The following is a 15,850-nucleotide window of genomic DNA, read 5'->3' as shown; positions in this document are numbered from 1 at the left end:
GAACAGATATAACCTAAAAGGCATTCATATTTAGCTTTGGACTTAAGGATGGGTGAGTGGGTAAGTAGATACATATGGAGAAAGAAAAAGTGAGCAAAATTATTATTTTTTTTTTTTTTAGTTATAACTTTTTATTTACCAGATATATGCATGGGTAAGTTTACAGCATTGACAATTGCCAAACCTTTTATTCCAACTTTTCCCCTCCTTCTTCCTTTCCCCCAGATGGTGGATTGACCAATACATGTTAAATTTGTTAAAGTATAAGTTAAGTACAATATATGTATACACGTCCAAACAGTTGTTTTGCTGCACAAAAAGAATCAGACTTTGAAATAGCGTACAATTAGCCTGTGAAGGAAATAAAAAATATAGGTGGACAAAAATAGAAGGATTGGGAATTCTTTGTAGAGGTTCATAGTCATCTCCCAGAGTACTTTTGCTGGGTGTAGCTGGTTCAGTTCATTACTGCTCTATTGGAACTGATTTGGTTCATCTCACTGTTGAAAATGGCCTCATCCATCAGAATTGATCATCATATAGTATTGTTGAAGTATACAACGATCTCCTGGTCCTGCTCAGCATTAGTTCATGTAAGTGTCTCCAAGCCTCTCTGTATTCATCCTGTTGGTCATTTTTTACAGAATAATAATATTCCATGACATTCATATAACACAATTTATTCAGCCATTCTCCAATTGATGGGCACCCGCTCAGTTTCCAATTTCTGGCCACTACAAAGAGGGCTGCCACAAACATTCTTGCATATACAGGTCCCTTTCCCTTCTTTAAAATCTCTTTGGAAGATGACAGGAAAAGATAATGATGAATGTTGGAGGGGATGTGGGAAAACTGGGACATGATGCATTTTTGATCGAGCCATTCTGGAGAGCAATTTGGAATTATGCCCCCAAAGTTATCAAACTGTGCATACCCTTTGATCCAGCAGTGCTACTACTGGGCTTATATCCCAAAGAAATACTAAAGATGGGAAAGGGACCTGTGTGTGCCAAAATGTTTGTGGCAGCTCTTTTTGTTGTAGCTAGAAACTGGAAGATGAATGGATGTCCATCAATTGGAGAATGGTTGGGTAAATTATGGCATATGAAGGTTATGGAATATTATTGTTCCGTAAGAAATGACCAACAGGAGAAATACAGAGAGGCTTGGAGAGACATCAACTGATGCTGAGTGAAATGAGCAGAACTAGGAGATCATTATACACTTCAACAACGATACTGTATGAGGATGTATTCTGATGGAAGTGGATATCTTCAACATAGAGAAGATCTAATTCACTTCCAGTTGATCAATGATGGATAGTATCAGCTACACCCAGAGAAGGAACACTGGGAATTGAGTATAAAATGTTTGCACTATTGTCTTTCTACCTAGGTTACTTATACCTTCGGAATCCAATTCTTACTGTGCAACAAGAAATTTGGTTTTATACACATGTATTGTATTTAGGTTATACTGTAACACATTTAATATATATGGGATTGCCTATCATCTAGGGGAGGGAGTAGAGGAAGGGAGGGGAAAATTTGGAAAAGTAAAGTTTGTACTGTCAAAAAAAATTATAATTATAAAATTAATAAATTATTTTTTTAAAAAATCTCTTTGGGATATAAGCCTACTAGTAACACTGCTGGGTCAAAGGGTATGCACAGTTTGATAACTTTTTGAGTATAGTTCCAAATTGCTCTCCAGAATGGCTGGATGTATTCACAATTCCACCAACAATGTATCAGTCTCCCTGTTTTCCCACATTCCCTCCAACATAATGCATTATCTTTCCCTGTCATTCTAACCAATCCTACAGGTATATAATGGCATCTCAGAGTTTGTCTTAATTTACAACAAAATCATTTTCTTAATTATGTCTTGTCTCAATGCTTCAAAAGACATGTAATTTCATAATCAGCCTTCCATTGTATATATTACAGCCCTTTGCTAAACTGCCTTTTAACCCTTTTACTGCATTAGCAGCCACATGAGACATCTGTGTCATGATATGGTCATAGGAGGATGTTTGTAAAGGAGCCATTCCACATAACAAATATTTTTAAAGGACAAAAAGTGAAAAAGAGGAAGAGAAAAAAAAAATCAGCAAAATCAGGCAATACATTAAAAAAGCCTGAAGATATAGGCAATATTCTACATCCATGGACTTCCCACCATAGGAGTAAGGAAAAGATGTCTTTTTTATATCTTTTTTAGGGGGAAGACATACTTATTCATTGTAATTTTGCAACATTCACTTTTGTGATTTTTTAAAAATTTTACATTGTTGTAGTCATATTTTGTATGTGTATTTTTCTCAGCTCTGATTATTTCACTCTGCATCAAATAATGTCTGTTTCCATACTTCTCTATAATCATTATATAAGTTGTTTCTTACAGCATAATAACATTACATTACATTCACATGCTACAATTTCTTTAGGCATTTCCCAGCTGATGGGCATCAATACTGCTTCCAGTTCTTGATTAACACTAAAAGGGCTGATTATAAATATTTATATATATATGAGGGGAATGACCAGATGGGGTATATTCCAAACAATAGAATCTCTGGGTCAAAAGGTGAGTGGTGAGTATTGCTTTGCTTGCATAATCTAAATTTACTATCCAATAATGATATTTCATTATGAAGGGCTCTTCCAAATTTAAACCATTACTAATATTGAACCAGAAAAGTTGAGAAAATACAACTTTTAGAATTTTTTTTTCCTTTTTTTGCAAAGCAATTGGGGTTAAGTGACCTGCCCAGGAATTTTCCTATAAAAACCTCTACTGACAAGGAAAAAAAAATTATTTGACCACTGGGTGGCAATCAAAGCCAAATAATTAGTTCCCAAACATAATTCCTTACATTGGAAGTAACCATAAGAACCATATCTAAACTGGTCAAAGGATATGAACAGACAATTCTCAGATGAAGAAATTGAAACTATTTCTAGCCATATGAAAAGATGCTCCAAGTCATTATTAATCAGAGAAATGCAAAGACAACTCTGAGATACCACTAGACACCTGTCAGATTAGCTAGACAGGGAAAGATAATGTGCAAGGTTGGAGGGGATGTGGGAAAACAGGGACACTGATACATTGTTGATGGAATTTTGACATCCAGCCATTCTGGAGAGCAATTTGGAACTATGCTCAAAAAAGAAGGGACAGGGACCTTGTATGTTTGTGGCAGCCCTCTTTGTAGTGGCCAGAAATTGGCTGAATAAATTGTGGTATATGAATATTATGGAATATTATTGTTCTATAAGAAATGACCAACAGGATGATTTCAGAAAGGCCTGGTGTTGAACGAAATGAGCCGGACCAGAAGATCATTGTATACTTCCAACAACAATACTATATGATGATCAATTCTGATGTATGTGGCCATTTTCAACAATGAGATGAACCAAATCAGTTCCAATAGAGCAGTAATGAACTGAACCAGCTACACCCAGAGAAAGAACTATGGGAGATGACTATGAACCTCTACAAAGAATTCCCAATCCTTCTATTTTTGTCTGCCTGTATTTTGGATTTCCTTCACAGGCTAACTGTACACTATTTCAAAGTCCGATTCTTTTTGTGCAGCAAAACAACTGTTTGGATATATATACATATATTTTATTTAATTTATACTTTAACATATTTAACATGTATTGGTCAACCTGTCATCTGGGGAGGGGGAAGGAGGGGAAAAGTTGGAACAAAAGGTTTGGCAATTGTCAGTGTTGTAAAATTACCCATGCATATATCTGGTAAATAAAAACTATAAAAAAAAAAAAAAAAAAAAAAAGAACCATATCTAATCCAGCTCTTTCATACTTATTGAACAGTATTTGAACCCAAATCCTCAAATTCCAGAGTCAGTGTTCTTTCCATTGTACCACATTTTATCAAGGTAACAAAGATATGAAAATGCAGGAATTGTTTAGCACTAACTTAGAATTTTTTTTTCTTCTGGTCTGGTCTTAGTTTTTCTTGAAATAGATTATAGGACTAGATTATTAGGAATTATTAGGAATACGTTAGAACTAGAAAAAACCCAACTTCTTCAGTTAATGTGGTATAAGTAGGAAAAGAACTGATCAAAAATTTCTAATCAGAAAACCTAAATTTAAACCAAATTTTCTGACCTAAAATGGGACATGGAACAGGTCATTTAATGACTTTGGACCTCAGGGGTTTAATGTAACATGTGTGTGTATACACATACATATTTACATAAATTGAGTATTCATATATTTGTTCTACTGCTTTAACTAATAATCAGCCTAGTACAGTGTCTGGCACATAGAAGGTGTTTAATAAATGTTTATTGATTAATATATTAATTATTAAGATTGAAAAGTCTGTTGGTCTTTTCTTCTCATCCTAATCATTACTTTTTTGGACCTTCTTACCTATAAATGGAGGGAGTTAGACTAGATGATCTCTAAGATCTCTTTTGGTGCTATATGCTTGTTTGTTTTTTGGTTTTTGGGGAGAGGAAGGTCGAGACAATTAGCATCAAGTGACTTGCCCAGAATCCTATGGCTAGGAAGTGCCATATTTGAACTTGGCTTCTCCTGCCTTCAGGGCTGCTACTCTATGCACTGTGCTGCCTAGTTGCCCTGCATAATTTTTGATCCTTTTATGAAAAAACCTGTTGAACCCTGGATAATAAGCCATAGCCATCATCGCTTCCTTGCAATTAGGACTGGGAAGATTTAGTTTAGAAAAGAGGAAAACCTTGAAGCTCCAACGCCCCTTTACATACCATTGTGTCTTAAACATCCAGGTACCTTATCTCAATCCTTGCTAAGATAATTCCTCCCTCCTTTTGAGCATTGCCCCTCACCTCACTGTCTCCAGTCCACAACCTTCTTATCTTGTCCCCTATTCTGTCAGGATTAAGTTATGATTCTTTTCTGGAATTATGACTTGTCCCCCTAATCTGCCTTTGTTTTCCCTGATACTGCAATATGTTAGGATAAAATTGTATACTTAGGTTATGTATTCTGTTTACACACTCTAGTTAGCTAAAACCCTATATAAGCTTTCTGCCTCTCCTTAATTGGACCAAATGCTTTAGACTACAGTTCCATTTGGTCAGCTAGCTTAAATTCTCCACATTAAAAATTAAAATCAATCTCTACTCACCTCAATTTCTCTGGAATTACAAACCAAGGCCCAGAAAGATGAAAAGATTTTCCAGAGTCGGATGAGTATTGTATGGCTGAGCCCCAACAGTCAGGGAAAAGAGTAAATCACAAGGTTCTTGAAAAGGCATAGAAGATTGCTTTGAAATGGATATTGATGTTCTTTCTGTGGATAGTAAAGCTGATGAAGAACTCCCCAACAAATACATGACAGTTCCTACCCTACATGATAGTTCCATATCTTTTTTGGAAGGAAAATTCAGTCTTACTCTTCCTTACTGTAAAAAATAACTGGCTTTAAAGACAAGTAAAATAGGAAATTTAGGAAGATTTTATTTTAATATACAGAAATAATCTTTCTAATAAGTGCATCTGTCTAACAATTAAGTGGGCAGCTTTATGGAGTAGTTAAGCTCTCCATAACTGGAATTATCAAGCAAAGGATGAATCAACACTTGTCAGGGCTGTTATAACAGAGATTCCTGCCCAATGAAGGAATTCAGGTCAAATTAAATTTCCATTGAGACTTCTTTCCATTTATAATGGATAATCAAACATACTGAAAACTTAATGGAAGTTGTCATAACCTACATTTGAAATTTATGTGCCTCCTTTGAAAGATATATCTATTAATAACTCTATTTCATAGTAATTAAACACTTACACTGCAAATCAAGTTAAAACCTAACTGGGAAGTTTTTTGCTGTTTCCCTTCTAAATCAAAGACAGATACTAGGACACAATGAATGTGGTCTGCAACTAGTCAAGTCGACGAACATTTTTTAAATGCCTTCCGTGAGTCAGGAATAGTGTTATTCAAGAATACAAAATTAAAAGACAATTTCTGCTCTCAAGAATCTCTGGGGGAGAAAACATGCAAACACTTATGTATAAATAAGATATATACAGGATAAACTGAAGATAGCCAGTAGAGTTAATGCACCAGCATTAAGGGGAACAGGAAAGATTTCTTTAGGAGGTGAGATTTTTGTTGAGACTAAAGGCAGAGAAGCAACAAGGTACAAATGAGGAGAGCCATGGGAGATAGCCAGTGAAAATGCTCAGTCTGGAGATGGAGTATCTTATGTAAGGATCAGCAAGGAGGCTAAAGAGTACAGGGGACTAGGGTGGGTTTGGGGAGGGATGGAATAAGGGATCTGGAGCCTCTGGAGCCTAAAAAGGTAGGAGGTCTCCAGGCTATGAAGAGCCATAGCACTAGTTAAGCTCATTCTATTAAGGCTTTCAAAAAGTACAAGTGTGTTGGTATTGTGCCACAGTTCTCTTTTAATGTTTCCCTAATTGTCCTATTCAGTTACTCTGCCTCAGGTTATAACCATTCCCTCTTAATATTAGGATAAAAATTTTATATCTTAGACCTTAGGCTATACTTATTCCCTCTTAATGTTTAATGGGATAAAGGTCTTTATCCATTTTAGACATCATTAGAATATCAGGAGCCTCTCCAGTACCTCCCTCCATCATGTTATCCTAGGTGCCTCCCCCATTAAGTCATCCCCATACAGGTACCTCCCCCATTATGTTATTGTTCTTGTTAACCTATTAAAAATCCTGTGTCCCATATTCAGTGCTGGATTCGTTGAGAAGATAGTTTCCTTCAGCCCTGGGACCAACTATGGATCCATTGGTCCCAGTAAATCTTTCCATTTAATAAATTCTGTATTGAATACTCTCTAATCTCTGTCTTGCTCAGTTTCTTTGGCATTACATTGGGAGATAATTTAGCAATTCCATGTGCCTTAAATTTACAGTTAGGGTCTAAATCTGTGATTTCATTGGTATAGAAAACTCCCAAGTGAAGAAACTCTCTAGACCAATTCAAGTCAGAACCTTCTAGACAACATATAGTTTTAGAAAGTTGCCTAAAAAAACACTTGGCAGACTCACTGAGCCAGTATGAATCAGTTAGGTCTTAAATCCTAGGCTTAAATTCCCAGCCTAAGCTATTATTGAGGTATTTTTCAATTGTATCCAACTCTTTGTGACCCCATTAGGAGTTTTCTTGACAAATGGTTTGCCATTTCTTTCTCCAGCTCATTTTACAGAACTGAGGCAAACAGGATTAAGTGACTTGCCCAGAGTCACACAACTAGTAATACTGGAAAAACTGAGGCAAGATAGAGATTAGTTTTTATTAGTTTAGTAGTGGAGATTTTGGGATAGCCAGTTAAACAAAAGATGTTTGACACCCCCCCCCCTAGTCCCCAGCAGATTGCATGGACTCTTCTCAAAGCATTCAGCAACAAGCAATTAATTACAGACTTTTATAGAGTTCCAACTATCAGGGAAACAAAGGCAGAGAGTGGGGAGAACACTGGGTAGGTGGACAAGCCATAATTGCAGAAAAAAATCATAACTTAATCCTGACAGGATAGGGGTCAAGATAAGGCGGAGGGCAGGAGACAACAATGGGAGAAATATCCCAGCAGGCATTTAAGATAAACCATCTGGAGTTTTATGACTCACTGAAATGTAAAGTGGCCAAAGCTTTGAGGTTTTATTTCTTTCAGTCCTAATAGCCAGGAAAGGGAGAGGTGTGGCCATAATTTTATTCAGGGCATAGTAATTCAGGGAAACTGAGGCATTATAGTATCTGAGGCCAGATTTGAACTCAGGAAGAAATCTTCCTGATTCTAGACCATGCACTTTATCAATTGCACCAACTATCCCTAATCTAAATTGTATCTATTCAAATCATTATTAACACAATAGCTGAAACAGAAATTCCAGTCTGGGATAGAATTAGTCTACTATTCCCACCACCTTCTTTACCACTTCCTGGCTCTTAATAGGTACCACAGAGGAAAGGAATCTGGGGTCATATGGACCTAATACCAAGGGTTAGAAATATAAGAATCAAAGAAGCCCTGAATTCAATTTCTGAACTTCTGAAACTCTACAAGTTATCTAATCAATCAAATTCCTTAACAGATTATCAACATGAAGTCCTCCAATTAATGAGGGAAAGGAAAGGGGGAACCCCATTTCTCGGCACATAGATAAGATAATCCCATGAGGCGCAGTATCCCTTGTAAAATGAATTTACAGGCCTTAAAACCTAGATTGATATACAAAAGGTTTATTGTAGGAATTTGGAAGTGAAGTTAAGTTAGCAAGAAAACCAGGGCCAGAGGTGGCCACTGGGCGGGCAGGAACCCTTACATGGCTGGAAGGATACCATGTATTGGCTAGGAGGGCTCCTATAAAGAGGGAGTTCCGGCTCACCTCTTTAATACCCAAAAGATTGTGGGCAGTTCCAAGTTCTTGATGGGCTGTTCAGTTAACTCAGATCAGGTGAGGAGTGGGGTAAACTGAGCTGATAGTAGGGCCGATATTCAAAGGGTGCCTTTGACCAGGATTTGTGAATCAAGGTTAGCCATGGGTTGGGCAATTAGAAAGAAATCTTAAAGGGACCTCCACCCTCATCACAATGACAATGCACTCCAGTTCTACAATTACTTTTGGATAGCTCAAGTTGTGAATAAGATTTCACTTTTATCAGATGAAATCTGCATCCTAATTTATGTTCTCTGGCTCAAGAAAAATAAATCTAAAGAAACAAGTTTCTTTATGAAAGTACTTCAGACCATACTTTCTGTAAAAGGCTAAAACTCTGAAAAAAGTGTGCTTGAATCAGACAACCACTTAAGGCTAATTACCTATTCAATATAAGACAATGACTCTATTAGCATATGTTTGGAAAAATGGCTCTTCTCACAGTTTGATGCTGGCTCAATGTTTGGGTTAAGATAATCATAGGCAAGGATTAGAAGGTGGGGTAATAGACACAAGAGACTCAGTTGGTGAAGAGGAGGATAAAGATGGAGATTCTCAACTCCAGAATCCAGAATAGATCTTTGGCAAAACTCCTGGCAGTTTGCCTGCTTCTTTCACCTCTCCCCCTAAAGATCAAGGACTTTTACTTATCCTGATTCTGGCTGATCCTGAGAACTCCAGGGAGCTGGCCCAGACTTAACAACTTTTAATATTTCTGCTTTTCTACTTTTAATTATAATATATTTATGTACAAATATGGCCAGTCTTTGTAAAGGTACTCTGAGCTGTTGAGAAAAACCCACCTGTTTTCTCTGTATTAATTTTTCCTCTCATGCCCTGTTTTTATGAGATAATTGCTTTTTATTGTTTCCTACCCAATTCCTTTCTATTTCTAGTCTGTTTTCTCTAGACATCTGCCATATCAGGTTTATCTAAAATTCTATTCACTTCCTTAGCTATTTTCTTATTTATTTTTGGATTAGATTTATCTAATTCTGAGAGGGGAAAATTAAAATCCGTTATTCCTATAGTATTACTATCCATCTTCACTTGTAATTCATTTAATTTTCTTTTAAAAATGTTGATGCTATATTATTTAGTGCATCTATAAGTTCAGTATTGATATTGCTCCATTATCTATGGTACTTTTTATCAAAATGTAGTTACCCTGTTTTTCTCTTTTAATTAGATCTATTTTTAGCTATAACTTTGAGATCAAAATTGCTATCTGCTTTTTTTCATCACTGGCACATAAATTCTACTTTCATCCTCTATTTTAACCTCTATCTCTGTAAGGGTCCTTTAAATGGGCGGTGCCACAGTGCAACAGGAGATTGAGTGGCCCAGAAGTAATCTCTGTGGATATAGGACTGCCCTGTGGGTAGGATCCTGGCCATATTGAGATAGCTTCATAATGGGTGACGGCTCTCTCACTGGTTGGCTGTGCATGTGACCTCACAGGCCCTTTATAAGCCCACTGCAGACAGTAGTCACTCTCTTTAACCTGGCTCCCTAACCTGGGGTAGCTGAGCCAAGCTGATGGATAGTCGAGAGGTAAGGAGTTTGGTAGTGAACACGTGGGTGTTCAGACCAGGTGTTCACTAGGGAGCTAACAAGTCAGGCATTAAGTCAGTGTATTATGTGAGTAGGTATAATAAAGGCTTTTAAGTTTACACATGGCTGTTCTTGAGGATGCTACCAGTTATTAAACTATAGATTTAAGAAATCATGGCCAGAGACCTTTGAAGGCCTCAGAGGCGGCGAGCCAGGTAGAGTTGACACTGCAAAGGTCAGTGGTCAAAGGTGCTCTGTTGGGCCTTGGACAGACTGGTAATAGTAACTGCCAGGAAGGAATGTTACATATCTCCTTTTCCTAAATGTGTTATCTTTTAAACAATATATTATTGAATTCTAATTTTTAATCTATTTTTTATCCATTTCTATTTTGTGTGAATTCATCCCATTCACATTCAAATTTATAATTACTACTTGTAAATTTTCCTCCATCTTAAATTTTACTGTTTTCCTTATTAGCCTTTCTTTTTACCCTATTGTTCTTATTTTGTTTTTTCCCCCTTGCCTTCTTATTACTTATTTTATCCACTCCTCTAAAATTCTCTTATTTTCTCTCCTCACTCTCTTCATTTTATCTTATACCCTTTTTAAAAGTTACTCTCCCCAAAATCTCCTTCAGTTTTCTCACCTTTTTAGAAGTTCGAAAGATTTTTTTCTGTTCTGTGTTCATTTGATGGTGATTTGCTGTCTGTTTGTGGAGGAAATCTGGAGAGCCTAAAAATGTCTCACCTATCACACCATCTTCACAGAGTCCCTTCTATGTTCTAAAATGTTCATAGCAATTCTCTTTGTAGTGACAAAGAACTGAAAATTGAAAGGATACTCATCAATTGGGGATGGATGAACAAATTGTGATGTATGGTTGTGATGGAATAGTTAGTTCTGTATTATAAAATGATGACCACAAAGATCTTAGAAAAGCATGGAAAGAATTACAAGAAGTAATGAAGAATGAAATGAACAGAACCAAGGGGACATTATACAGAGTAACAACAATACTGTTATAAAAATTGATTTTGAGAGAATATTGTTATGAATATAAATATAAAAACTATTATAAATATACAAATTAACTCTAAAGGATACATGAAGAAAAACATCTGTTATCTGCAAAAATAAAAGTATATATGGGATATGTGTGTATATATACACATAAATATATAACATAAATATATTTGTACATAATTTTAAATATATATATATATATATAAAATTACATTCATTAAAGGATCATTGAAACACAGATTAAAAATTAATTAGAAACTAAATAGCCTAATCTTAAAGAATGAGTGCATCAAGGAATAAATTATAGAAACAATAATTTCATGAAAGAGAGAATTACAACAGTGAGATAATATACTGCAATTATAGAATGCAACCAAAGAAAGACTTAGGGAAAATTTATATTTCTAAATTCTTAGATCAATAAAAAAAGGAGAAATAAATCAATTAATTGAGCATGCAACTAAAAATCAACTAGAAAAAGAACAAATTAAAAAAACCCAATTAAATACCAAATTGGAAATTCCTAAAATCAAAGGATTAAAAGTAAGAAAACCATTGAATTAATAAATAAAGCCAGAAGTGAGTTCTTATGAAAAACAAATACTCAACAAAATAAATTATTGGTTAATTCGATTTAAAAGAAAAAAGAAAGCCAAATTACCAGCATCAAAAATGGAGAGAATGAATTCACTACCAATGAAAAGGAAATTAAAGCAACTATTAGGAGCTATTTTGCCCAACTGTATGCTAATAAATGTGACAATCTAAATGAAATGGATAAATATTTACAAAAATATAATTTGCCCAGATTAACAGAATAGGAAACAGCATACTTAAATAAACCCATCTTAGAAAAATAAATAGAATAAGTCATCAATGAGCTCCCTAAGGAAAAAATCCCCATGATCAGATGGATTCACAAGTGAATTCTATCAAATATTTAAATAATTAATTCTGATACGATATAAACTATTTGGAAAAATAGGGGAAGAAGGAGCCCTACAATATTCTTTTTATGATAAAAATGTTGCTGGTATCTATATCAGGAAGAGTAAAAGCAGAGGGAAAAAAAACTACATAGAAATTTCTCTAATGAGAATTTAATTTAAAATATTTTATATTTAATATAAATATTGAATTTAATAAAAAATATTATTGAGGAGATTACAACAATATGTCAAAAAGATCATACTTTATAATTGGGAGAAATTTATACCAAAAATGTAGGGCTAGTTCAACATTTAAGAAAATTATCAACATATCTGAGTATTTCAATGACAATAACAACAAAAATCATATAATTATCTCAATAAATGCAGAATGAGCTTTTGAGAAAATACAACTCTGAGGGACCATCTCACACCTATCATATTGGCTAATATGACAACAAAAAAGGAAAATGATTAAATGTAAAAATTGTGGAAAACTTGGAATAATACATTACCATATATATCTATATTGAATTACTTTAGTGTAATGGTGAGCACAAGATAGGACTTCAAGAAATATTTTGAAAACCATGGTTCAGGCTTAAAGAAACGAAAGCTGGCAAAAGAGGGTATTCTATTCAAAAGCCACACATCTACCCCGTAAAATTCCCTCCTGAAAGTCAGAACATATACACATAATGATCTCCAAACAGTATCACTATAACAAGGTGCTATTAACTATCTTATAAATAGGAAATAATTGGTTACTGAATGGAGAATAATTTCTGAATAAATACTCTGTGAACAGTTAGATCATTAACTAGTTGAACAAAGGTCAAAATCGGCTCCAAAGTAGAAGAAAAGCCTGCATGAAATTTTAACTCTGACCTGATTTAATAGAATAAGCTATCAGATGAAAAACTGAAAGTGGATATAGGGAAAAAAAAATAACTTCTAAGTATCGCCATTTCTCACAGTATTTTAATGGTTATAAAACAAACACAACAGCAAAGAATCTGTCCCGTTGGTTTCAAATCTATTCTTCTAGCCAAATTGATATTTGTAAAGCACTTTAGTCTTGGCTGGCAGCCTTTTCAAGTTGAAAAATTTGCCATTGGTGCAGTAGCTGACTTTGATGTCGTGTTCATCCTCCTTGAAGGCATTTAACAAAGTGGTTGAAAACATCATGCTAAAAAGCATGGGAGCAAGCACACAGACTTGTTTTATTCCCTTGGTGACTGGGAAAGTGCAACAGCAAGAGCCCATTACCCAGAACACAGGCAAACATCCTGTTATGAAATTGACATTCAACACTTTTTCAGGCAAGCAAATTTTGATATAATTTTCTATAGCCCTTGTGACTGACAGTATCAAAGGCCTTGGTCAGATTTACAAAGGTTGTGTACAGTCTCTGTTCTGTTCCTGGCATTTCTCCTAGAATTGTTGGATAGAATAGCAAATACCATATTGACTGTTCCTTAGCTCCTGAAACAGGTAGAAAGATGTCTATTAATGAGGACTCTGGCAAGAATCTTGCCAGACTCCCTTATGATTGTCATAGGACAATATTTTCTTTACCTTTAAGGAGATATCTTTGAATTCCTGGGAGTTTCAGTCAGCTTTAGTATGTATAATCCCCACACCCCATCTTGTATGTATTAGCTAGAATAAATCAACACCAGGTATTTTGCTACACAAAGACAGCCTAATGGCATTTAAAACCTCTTCTTCCTTTGGAACTTCAACTAGGGAGGGACTGACTTCAATCTAAGCCAAACAGTCAATAGCTTTAATAATGACTATGAGAACATTATATCTCTAGGATCACATCCTTATCTCTTATCAATGCAATTCCATCAGTACTGAGTAGTTTAAAGGCATTATAGGTCTTTGGCTCATAAATAACTTTCAGGAAATTAGAAAAGCACTTTGGATCATTACTATCATCATAAAATTGAATTTCATCTGCCTTCTTACAGAGCCAAGAATGCTGCATCTCTCTGTGCTTTGCTTGTACTTTTACTTTTGATGGAATTGATGCTGCCTTCTTAGAGATGAATGGACTATCTTTCTGGTACACACTAGGGCGTTCTCATTTTTCATTTAGCAGCTTCTGAACTTTCTGATCATTTTCATCAAGCCAGATTTGATGTTTGTGAGGGATCTGACCCAGATGAGTAGATGCAGCACAAGACACCAAATTTCTGAAAGCTACCCACTCCTTTTCTGCTTCTGTATGTTGGCTCAACTTTCTCTACGAGTTAGCAACAAACTATTCCCACCCAGAGAAGCACTGTTGACATTAAGTCTTCTGGTAGTCTTTTTACCTTGGGGCCCTCACTTTTGTTGAATGCAAATATTTAACTTGGAGACAAAGTCTAGGATCAATTTAGCACTATACATCACACATCATTGACTTTGTCACTCTCACTTCCTTTCTCCTTACAATCACAGTCTATTGTGATTTTTGTGTACATGTGTGTCTTGTGTACATGTTTGCTGTGAGAGCGCATTCATGAAGTTTTATTATGTCTAGGTAAATGGAACACAGTGATGGTGAGAAGATCATGAGATGGCTAAGTCTTCAGTAGTAAATGACCACTGCCGTTGCTGTTTCCAACATCATTCCTCCCAAACACTCCCTGCCATGTGTAGTAGTCTGAGCCTACTCTAGCATTAAAGTCTCTCAGAATTAAAAGTTTTCCTTAGAATTTCCTTGAGCAACTTTTCTTTTCTTTTTCATAAACTTAGAGTTTAGCACAGGGCCTGGCACATAATAGGCATTTGTTTGGTCATGTCTAACTCTATGACCCTGTTTGAGGTTTTCTTGACAAAGATATTGGAATGGTCTGACACTTCCTTTTCCAGTTCATTTTATAGATGATAAACCAAAATTAAATGTCTTGCCCGGAGTCACATAGGTAGTATAGGAATCTTCCTGGCTCCAAGTCTCCCATTCCCTCCATTGAGTCACTTAAGACACTTAATGTTTACTGATTGAGTTTAGAGTAGAGCTGTTTTATTTTTAATCTTTATATTGCTAGTTCAAAGTTAAGTATGTAGGTACATAGTGGATATTTAAATGTTCTTAAATTTTTGGAGGTCAAAAGAACCCCAAAATTTGCACAATCAACAAATATTTGATCTCTGTGTCAAGTGAAGCAGCATGGTAACCAAGAGCAATTCCAGAGTACAATATAAACTCATAATATTATAGAAGAGAATGGAATAGTATGAGCAATATTGCTTCATGTATACATAAAAAGAGGGGAAAGTAAACCTGTAAAAAAACTGGGAGACACAAAAAAACCATTATCATGATAGCATTTATAGATGAAACTACAATAGAGTTTTAAAAAAATATAAAAGTTCTACCGATACATTGTTGTTGGAACTGTGAACACATCCAGCCATTCTGGAGAGCAATTTGGAACTATGCTCAAAAAGTTATCAAACTGTGCATATCCTTTGACCCAGCAGCATTGGGTTTGTATCCCAAAGAGATCTTAAAGAAGGGAAAGGGACCTGTATGTGCAAGAATGTTTGTGGCAGCCCTCTTTGTGGTGGCCAGAAACTGGAAACTACATGGATGCCCATCAATTGGAGATTGGCTGAATAAATTGTGGTATATGAATATTATGGAATATTATTGTTCTATAAGAAATGACCAACAGGATGATTTCAGAAAGGCCTGGAGAGACTTACATGAACTGATGCTGAGTGAAATGATCAGGAGCAGGAGATCATTATATACTTCAACAACAATACTATACGGTGATCAATTCTGATGGACGTGGCCCTCTCCAACAATGAGATGAACCAAATCAGTTCCAATAGAGCAGTAATGAACTGAACCAGCTACACCCAGTGAAAGAACTCTGGGAGATGACT

The 15,850-nt window shown here is 35.5% G+C and overlaps 1 long non-coding RNA gene across 1 annotated transcript in view; it reads right to left on the bottom strand.

Moving 5' to 3' along the window:
* The window catches only part of LOC141549583 (uncharacterized), a 53,351-nt gene extending 42,341 nt beyond the window's left edge, over nucleotides 1–11,010 (bottom strand). Inside the window, exon 1 of the long non-coding RNA XR_012484387.1 lies at nucleotides 10,654–11,010. This is a non-coding gene — a long non-coding RNA (uncharacterized LOC141549583). The remainder of the gene's footprint in view (nucleotides 1–10,653) is intronic.
* Nucleotides 11,011–15,850: the final 4,840 nt, after the last annotated feature.

This window comes from Sminthopsis crassicaudata, chromosome 1 (assembly GCF_048593235.1).
Source record: "Sminthopsis crassicaudata isolate SCR6 chromosome 1, ASM4859323v1, whole genome shotgun sequence".
NCBI lineage: Eukaryota > Metazoa > Chordata > Mammalia > Dasyuromorphia > Dasyuridae > Sminthopsis > Sminthopsis crassicaudata.
The sequence above is the reverse complement of the archived record's forward strand: the minus strand, read 5'-3'. Positions and strand labels throughout refer to the sequence as shown.